Raw genomic sequence first — 9,529 nt, forward strand, 5'->3', positions numbered from 1 at the left:
TCCAACATGCCCTCCTGTTCCCAGGTTTGTAGTTCTTCTTTGGTTGCTGTGCTTTAAATGTCTCTAATCTGTTGTCTGGCATCGTGCCATTTTTCTGCTTGGGATTTTACTACGTACATTGGGGTGTATTGTAAATCTCTTGCTATTTATTGCACTGTTTGATCAGCAAAGGCATTCCCTCGGCCCACATCATCCTTTATCTTTTTGTGTGCGGTGCATTTAACAATGGTTAGCTTGCGTGGCAGTGTTAAGGCTTGGAGTAGTGCTGTAACTAAGTCACCGTGCAGAATAGGGGTACCAAGGGATGTTAAGAATCCTTTCTCCCTCCACAGTATGCCAATGTTGTGTGCCACCCCGAAGGCGTAATGGCTATCTGTGTAGATGGTAACAGCAAGGTCTGTACCAATGATACAGGCACGGGTGAGAGCTATCAGTTCTGCTGTCTAAGCAGATTTCTGGGGTAAGCGGGCCGTTTCTACAACAGTATGAGTGGTGGTAACAGCATAGGCCGCAGAGGTCGCACCATCTGGTAATTTCATGCAGGACCCGTCTACCCACAGTTGTCCATCGCTTTCTGGTAAAGGGGTGTCTTTGAGATCTATCCGCAATTTTGTCTGTTCCTCTGTGTCAAATAAGCAATAATGCGGTGGGGAGTCTGCGGTGTCAGGGTCCGGGGTGGGCAACAATGTAGCAGGGTTCAGTGTGGGACATCATTTCAGCATGGTGCCAACAACGTTAGTTCCTACCCAGTCAGACGTGAACTGGTGAGGTGCTGAGTCTTAGTCTGGTTGAGCAATATGTCTACTGAGGGAGGGACTAAAACCGTAATTTTGTTGTCTAGAACAATGCCCTCAGTTTGACGTATAGAAACAGCTGCAGCCGCAACCGCTCTAAGGAAAGAGGGCAATCCCCGGGCCACAGGGTCCAGGGTAGCAGAAAAATAAGCACAAGGTCGCTGTTTGGTACCATGAGTCTGGGCCAGGACCTAAAGAGCGCAACCTGATCGTTCATGAGTATGGAGGCTGAATGGTTTGCCATAGTCAGGAGTTCCTAACACTGATGCAGAGCAGAGGGTCTGGCAAAGGTCATGGAAGTAATGTGAAAAACTAGGACCCCCTGCATGGTTCTAGTACTCCTAGGAAAGGGCAAATTACCAAAGAGAAAAACTTTCCTAGGCAGTAAATACCAATGGCATTACATTAATTTATTTTTGACATGATGTGGGGGATAACCCAAGCTCAGTGCAATGAATCAACAGCTATTTAAAACACATAAATTCTTTTTTATTGAAATTTATTTAAAAAGTAAAGCATAGGAGAGCAAAAATTCAAAACATTTACATACAGGTGCATATACATCAAATATAACGTATTTACCATAAGTTACGAATGGTAAGCACTTTGTCCAAAACAATATAGACATACACAAATACATAAAACAACAATTGTACATAAAGATGATTCTTAAGGAAATTTATAAAAAGGTGGTAAAAACTTGGCAATTGATATGTTGTGGCTAGGTGGTAACAATTCTTAGAGTTCTCAACGTGCGTTTCGGCACTGGAGATGCCTTCATCAGGAGAGCCACAAAGGTATATCCTGAGAATGGATCAAAGAAGATATTTATGTTTATATGGATCCGTCCAAACTTGATTCATGTAATACAAATTCGGATATACACATTATTGCATTGAGCTTAAAAATTGTGGAGTGGTATTAGTCTACTCAAAAGTTGCCATGTGACACACAATAGACAAACAACGTGAGTGTAGAATTCAGATAGTCACAAAACCATCACCAAAGTAAATAAGTTTGAGATTTTGAAAAGAGATTTAGGTCACCTCAGTGTTGTTCTAGGATATAGAAGCACACGGAATAGGAGTAAGATTGTAGCTGGTGATTACCAATAGGACCCTTAAGTATCAAGGTAAAAAATGAGAACTTACAAGCTAAAACTGGATGCGATGGCCAGAAAGGATTCAATGGTCCAGGGGAGGAGGTAGTCACGACTTCCACTATGGAAAAGCTATGATGGGGAAAACGATAACAGCAACTGAGAGTAGGGGAGCATCCCGGGGTACATACTGGGTGTCTCACTGCTCTGTGTGAGGTTATTTTAGAGAACCTGTGTTATTAAAGTTACTACAAGATCCATTGGATACCATATTGGACTAGTGAGAGTTGATTTAACATAGGCAGGTAGGGTGGTCACAGATATATGTGTGAGGTTATATTAGAGAACCTGTGTTATTAAAGTTGCTACAAGATCCGTAGGATGCCAAATTGAACTAGTGCGCATGATATTTAGCATAAGTAGATTGGGTGGTTACACATATTCGAGGGCTTAGGGTTCAAGATATGCTGCACTATGGAGGCAGAATCGGTAGAACTTCTAAAGTGATATAGGCCACAAAGTTGCAGGATGCAGTGGTATGTTAGGTAATGCAAATTAAGAATATATCAGTAGACTGATCATTCCCTATTGGATAGTGAAAGGCTGTGGAAGGGTAATATGAACTCACTTTCAATATAGGTGCACTATCCCACTGGAGTCAAGAATGGTGTCAAACAAAGGGAAGAGTGAGTAGTGGAGGGTATCTCGTCAGGAGTCAATAAAGTTCCTGATCCAAAAAAGCAAAAGCGATAGAGTTAATATTTGGAATCCAGGAGCAAGGTCATGGAAGGCCTGTTGATGTTCTTGTGTCCATGGAAAAGAAGTGGCGGTATCTTTGGTAAGTAGTGCAAGGAGGGGCTTGACTACAAGGGAAAAATTCAGAATCCACTGCTGACAAAAAGAGGTGATGCCAATAAGTGCCCGAACGTCTTCTGCGTGGTACGGACAGTAAGTTGTAATATCGTATGAATACGGTCAGGTGTGAGTGTACATCCCTCCTTAGACAGTAGGTGGCTGAGATAGGTCACCTGCTGTTTACAATACTGAAGTTTGCTTTTGGACACTTTATGACCATTGGATGCAAGAAAATGCAAAGTGGCAAGGGAGGCAGAACGAGAAAGTACTAGCGTGTCTGCTGCTAACAATATGTCATCAACATACTGGACCAAGACAGGGCCTTTAGGAAGGTGTATTTGGTCCAGCTGAGCTTTTAGTGCTTGGCTATAAATGCTAGGGCTTTCCGTGTACCCCTGAGGGGCGCGACATAAACGGTAGGATCTATTTCGAAGGGTGAATCCATAAAGGTAGCGGGAGTCAGGTTGGATGGGAATAGAGAAGAAGGCATTTTTAAGATCAATAACTGTAAAGGTGGTAGCTGTTAAGGGAATCAGGGTCAAAATGATGGTGATGTCAGATACCACTGGGAACTGAGGTATTACTATTTTGTTAATAGTCCGGAGATCAAAAACAAAACGGTATACTCTCTCAGAGTCAGAAGAGAGTTTCAAAACAGGTAACATAGGACTGTTGCACACATTAGAGTGAACCTCCTCAACCACTCCAGCTTTTATCATGTCCTGTATAATGAGGTACAGTGTTTGTTCACACTCTGCAGATATTTTGTACTGGGGAAGTCTGGGTAAGGTGCATTGACCCTGACCGTGATGCACACAGGGTCCATAACTATGTGTCCTACATCGGTGTCAGAAGTGGCACACAATTTGTTTGGTAACTCTTCCAGGCCTTGTAACTGGGAGTCGGGAGAGTCAAGAAGGCGATAAAAGCAGGACTAATGACCAGAGTCGCAATTGTTGTCAAACAATATGACTCAAACTGAGTCAGGAGAACATCTAATGGTGGCTCTGTAATGTTTCAGGGGGTCAAGACCCAGTACGTTATCTGGACAGTTAGGCGATAATACAAAGGAGGCCATAACAGTGTTACCATGAATGTCAAGGGGTATTTCCGAGGCAGTGGGTTAATAGAGGGCGTGCCGTTAAATCCTACAGAAGTAACAGATGAGCGAGACAGGGGTGCCCTCGGAATCAGTTTCCTGGACAGGGCACTCCTAGAGGTCCCAGTGTCAACCAAAAATTTACTCTGGATGCCAACCACTGCAGTTGTGATACAGGGGCCTGCTTGGTCAACAGGTAGTTCCACTGGTTCCTTCCCCTGCCCTTGGCTGTCTTATGCAAAGTCAAGATCGGGGAAGTGTTCAACAGTAAAATCTTGGGCATTAGCCTGTTGGGTAGTGTCAAAGACATATGAGCGGTGTCCATGGGAGGGTGGCGGTGGTCCTCTGCCCCTGCCTCTAGGAGCACCCCGTCCCCTATCTGCCATCTGGTGTTAGAAGAATGGTCATCCGGCACGCCAGTGGCCCGTCTCTTTACAATAAGCACATTGATCATGGGACAGTTGCCGTGGGGGTCCCTGAGACCGTGAAGTGGGAGCAGAAGTGTATGTGCCTCTTTAACCTCCCCTCCCCTGTGTGTGATGGTAGACTTGGGAAAGCATGGCCTTTTCTTTAAATTCTTTTCTATTTCTTCTTCAACTTTACTCTGCGATTCTTCATAGTACTTTGCCATTGTAAAAATTTGGGCTGGGGTAGATGAGGACCATGTACTTTTACTATTCTGCAATTTCATGGAAATGGGGGTCAGCAAGCTTTTAACAAATGTTTGAACCAATAAGTGACGACCTGGGTCAGTAGCGGTGTCTTGTCCGCTATAGTCAGTAAAGTCTTGGCCAAGTCTAGAAAAATAGTCAGATACTGTCTCATCAGTTTTCTGTTTGCATGCATTAATAATCGTCCAATCCACCTTTCGAGCCGGGACTAACTGTTTGAGTTTTGTCACTATAAGGGCTGGGAGAGCTAAGATGACAGCTGCTGGTCGTTCGTCAGGTTTCCTGTCTCTATCCATTCTGTCTAAGTCTACCCAAGTATGGTGAAACAGAGTTACGTCATCCTCCTTCCTAATGGGTCTCCAAAGGTCGGGGGAAGAATTAGTCAGAAAAACTGGTCTATCTCCACTAGTTTCATAGTATAGGTGGAGACAACAGTGTCTAGTTCCTCATAGAATGAGGCAGGGTTTTTTTCTGGGGTCTGGTAAATCCTTCTAAAAAGCCAGAATGACCGCTCTGAGCTAAGGAGTGTATACTCAATTGTTCAATGTCCTGCTCTTTGCATTTGGGTTATCTATACCATCCTGTGTGCCGCCCCCCTGGCCGGGACGAAAACCTGGGCCGCCTCTCTCATTGGTGCCATTGTTTCAATCACTCCACCCACTACACCACTATCACTTTCTTTTCCTTCCTCTTGATCCCTCCTTATTTCTTTCATCATTTGTAAGATAAACGTAAACAAGGCATCTCATTCCTCCTCACTTTCTCCACCTTCTGTCACTTTACGGTATAGCCTTCTAACATAGTCCTCTGGTGTAACCTTATGGCATCGCTCATATAAGGTCATCACTTCATATGCGAGTCTACAAGCAAAATAATTCTTCAAATGGATTGGGTAGGTTGAAGAGACCTTACATATTTAATCAGGGGTAAAATTGCCTTTCAAACAGGTATAGATCAATTGATCTGAAGCGTGTTTTTTGTCTGTAGTAGGGCGGGGGTGCGTAACCTAGCATCTGCTGAGTGTTCGGGCCAGAGTGAGATGGGGGTGGAGCTGTAGGGTTGGGACGCAAGTCTGAACCGGGAGGTTGTTGTCCATTAGTGTCAGGGAACTGTTGTCGGTCAGCGGGAGGTAGAGAGGAAGGGATGTGATATGGTGGTGGCGGGGTGTAGGAGTAATTTGTCCTCGTGGGGGTCTGACTGTGCCAAGGGGGTATATCGCATAGGATACTGACCAGAGACATTTAGCCGGTGTTCTCTATCTAAAAAGGCAATATTTGAACCCACCTTTTCTTTTTGTAATTCCGCCAATTTTTGTCTCTCTGATTTCCATACTGCCTTCTGGGATCGAGCCTGAGCTCTCCTCTCCCTTCCTATAATTTCCTTCTTCCATAATCCCAAGGAATCAAACATGGATTGTCTAGATCTGCACCTATGCAATTGGGCTTCTACTGCCTCTATTTTCTGAGGGTCAAAAGAGCCATATTTTGGCCAGGTATTATCCCTATCCTTTGACGTTTATTTGTTCCATAATGTGCTGTACATTATGGGAGAAATACTGTATTTTATGTACATTTCTTTATTCGGGGTACCCTCCGGGGGGGCTGGTTGACTTTCTTCCAAAACATCTGACTGAGATATACAATAGCATATCCGTACAAATTTACTACACACGGGCATGTTTACAATTGTTTCTTCCTAACCTTTTTCTTATAATCAAAAATCCAGTATTGGACAAAAAGTCCACATTACCTGCTTGCCTTCAGTCTTTGCAAAGAGTAAATCTAAAAAAATGAAATAATAATAAATCAGAACTATAACCAGAACCTAAGGGTGTCGCAATTCAGCAACTCTTGTCCTCCGGGTGGTCTCTTACTGCAGAAATCGTCCAAATCTATCAAGGGCCCCAGTCAGGACCGGCAACACTTGCGGGGTTCTTCGCGGATGGAGAGCAAGTTGAGTAGTGGCTACAAAGGGCCTCTCTGAGTAGGTGCACCCCACTACTGTCCGTTCATCTTTCTTCGTTGAGACCCCTCGACCTGGCAGCCGCAACTCTGATGGGTCCCTGTTCTTGGGCGCCAATTGTGGATTTGCCCCACCTCCCCAAGGGACCACCCAAAGGTTCAGAGTCACCCTTTGTCCTCAGGTCCAGAAACAAAGTGAGACCAACACTGGAGCCCCGAGAGAAAGGATAGTTATTATAATCTCATGAGAGATAGAGCATCAACAGAAGACACCCGTAGCTATCTGAGGAGGCAATCTGATCACAGCAGAGCCTTCATAGTTCTTATACCCTTAACCCCCACTTTCCCTCTGCGCACAAGCTGATAAAGAAGACAAAGTCAGGAGAGGTGTACGTGAAGAACATATCAGCAGATGTTCCATGTGACGGTTGACTGATCGCCACAGGCATACAAAGAAGAACTAGTTTTCTGCAAAATCTAAGAAACTTCCCGTTTCAGGAAGTCACATAGGAGTCAGATGACATGTGAGACACAGAAATGGCAAACAGGGGTGAACATTCCTGCACACAAGCTGTTGTATGCAGAGACAAGATGAGGAAAAAGAGTACAAAATGGCTGAGCAAGTGTCAAGATAAAGAATACATTTTCCACACCCCTGTGGATGGCAGGCTTGCACTTGCTTATGGGATAAGTAGTGCGTTTCGATGGGTTGGTCTGACATATCTGTGTGTGGGCCGATTTTTTTGCAGCAGTTTGTGTGCCAGCTTTATGTCAGGTTGGATGGTTTCTACTATTGTTATTACCACAAACAGAAAACACAAATGCATGCAGTTTCCCATACTTTACCAAATACCCACAGAGCGTTTCTTTACATGTTTGTAGAAAAAGGTAGGGCTAGGACCTTTCTCAAGATTTGCCCGGCGCTAACCGCCCTTGTACCATTCAAATTACCAAGCAATGAGGCAGGCGCCAGAGACCAGAAGGCAGGAAACAGAAGTTTATTCCGACGGAGCAGAACACATCAGATCGGACAACAAGGTATCGTCTCGAGGTGCTCTAACAGCCTCTCGGAGGCCTGGCCTCTTATACACTGGTTTATGGCATGTGACCTTTCTTTATTACAATCAGAACATTGTGAACAACAAGGAAAGACACATCCCCGTAATCCTCGTGTCAATCCCACCCCCATATAAATTCACAATAGAGGTCCTCAACCTGCTGATAAGAGGAGGGGGGTCATCATGCAGCTGAGTGTTTCGCCAGGTCTTAGGATGTGTGCGCCTGATCATATCCCAGGGGGTGGGGAGGCCCTGATCAACAGTGTGTCCTTTGAAGAGGGGCGATTCCATACAATAAGGGGCAGTAAATGATATCTCCCGGCTTAGGCAATGGCCTCGGACCTGTGTGGACAGCTGGACACGGGGTGAGGGGTCATTCAAAGGAGTGGTATTCATGCCGCGTGGACAATCCAGTGCGGAGGGAAGGGTTATCAACAGAGGGGCATTCATGGGAGGAGAGGAGGTGCTGGTCAGGCGCTGGCATGACTCCCAGGGACAGGGCCATGAGGAAGGGTCATGCTCATGAGAGGGAGGGAGGGGGAGCCAGGGTGCGCGGAGGATGCTTGCTGGGTCAGAGGGGCGCGCTGGCAACCGATCGTGGACAGGGAGACCGTGATACCTAAAGTGGTTGTCGTGCACGTTGTACATAGGTGACAAGCTGGCGCAGATGATGTTCAGTTCGTAAACTAAAATTCCACAGTCCTCCCTTTTAACATGTCTCGCCAACTTGTCAGTTCGGATTTATCCCCATAAGGCCACGTACTTCTACTTCATAGAGGGGACTCATGTGCTCATTTCGGAAGTCCAAAGTCTTTGGGCACATACAGTTAGAAACAAGGCCGCACAAAGATGGCAGACATTGGATACCTAAGCAACACCCACATAATATCACAACAGGTATCAGCACGAAGGAAAACAACCTCCAACCCCAGTTCTTCAAAGTGTCCCAAAACCAGCTCCCAAGCGACCATCCTTCCTGCTCTTGGTGAACCTCCGAGGAAAGTCTGTGGAGGTGTTCAATGGCTTTGTAGACTGAAGGCGAGTTGTCAGGCACGTATGTGCAGCAGCTGGATCCGATGATGCGGCATGCTCCTCCTCGGTCGGCTAGGACCACGTCTAAGACAAGGCGGTTTTGAAGGGTCACAAGGCGGACCGCCTGAAGCTCAGCCGTGTTGTTGGCGAGGATGCCAGCCGTGATGTTGATCGTTGTTTCCACTGCCTGGGTCAGGTGTCGGATAGCGCGGCTGTTTGCCATTGGGCCCCACAGGGGAACAAGTCCTTTTGCTGCATCTAGGAACTGTGCTCCGGTGGAGTCGGTTTGTCCAATGTCATCTGCACGCCTCTGCCGGTGATGGTTGGCAGGGGCTACATATGTGGGTGGAAGAACGAAGGCAATGTAACAGGCGCCCTTCCAACCTCTCGGGAGCCAGGTGTAAGCTTTGGTGCCACACACAAAGTACATATTCGGAGAAGCAACAAAGGAAGGGGGGTCAACTGAGTCCAATGTTCTGGTGATTCGGCAGGCACTGTGACCCACCAGCTGCGTTCCATGGCCTTCGAGACACACAAGACCTGTGACATTGATAACAGACAGGGCCACAGTCAGAGTAGCGGTAGTTTGTTTTTGCAGATGAGAGAAGGTGGTCCTGGCTGGATTGTGGAGCACCTGTACTTCGACTCGTTCTTTGGCTGGAATGTCTTTAAGGAAGGTGGCGCCCGTTAGCGCAGGACACAGGGCAGCAGAAGTCTTTCCGGTTTTGTTCAGCCAGAAACCAGAGTAGAAGTGTGACACCGTCTGGCTGGAGGTGGCGTTGTCCTTGTGGCTCTCTTGCATGAGGATCAACCAGGCGAGGCAGGAGCCGTGAACTGAGAAAGGAGAAGGGATGAAGGGGATGGAGTGTCCAGTGGCATGCGGGAGCAACCCGCAGATCCAGCAGTTCGTAGCATTTGCGGCAAGGTTGTGTTGGTGCAACAGTTGCACGAAGGAATTGT

This window comes from Lissotriton vulgaris, chromosome 1_1 (assembly GCF_964263255.1).
Source record: "Lissotriton vulgaris chromosome 1_1, aLisVul1.2, whole genome shotgun sequence".
Classification (NCBI taxonomy): Eukaryota; Metazoa; Chordata; class Amphibia; order Caudata; family Salamandridae; genus Lissotriton; species Lissotriton vulgaris.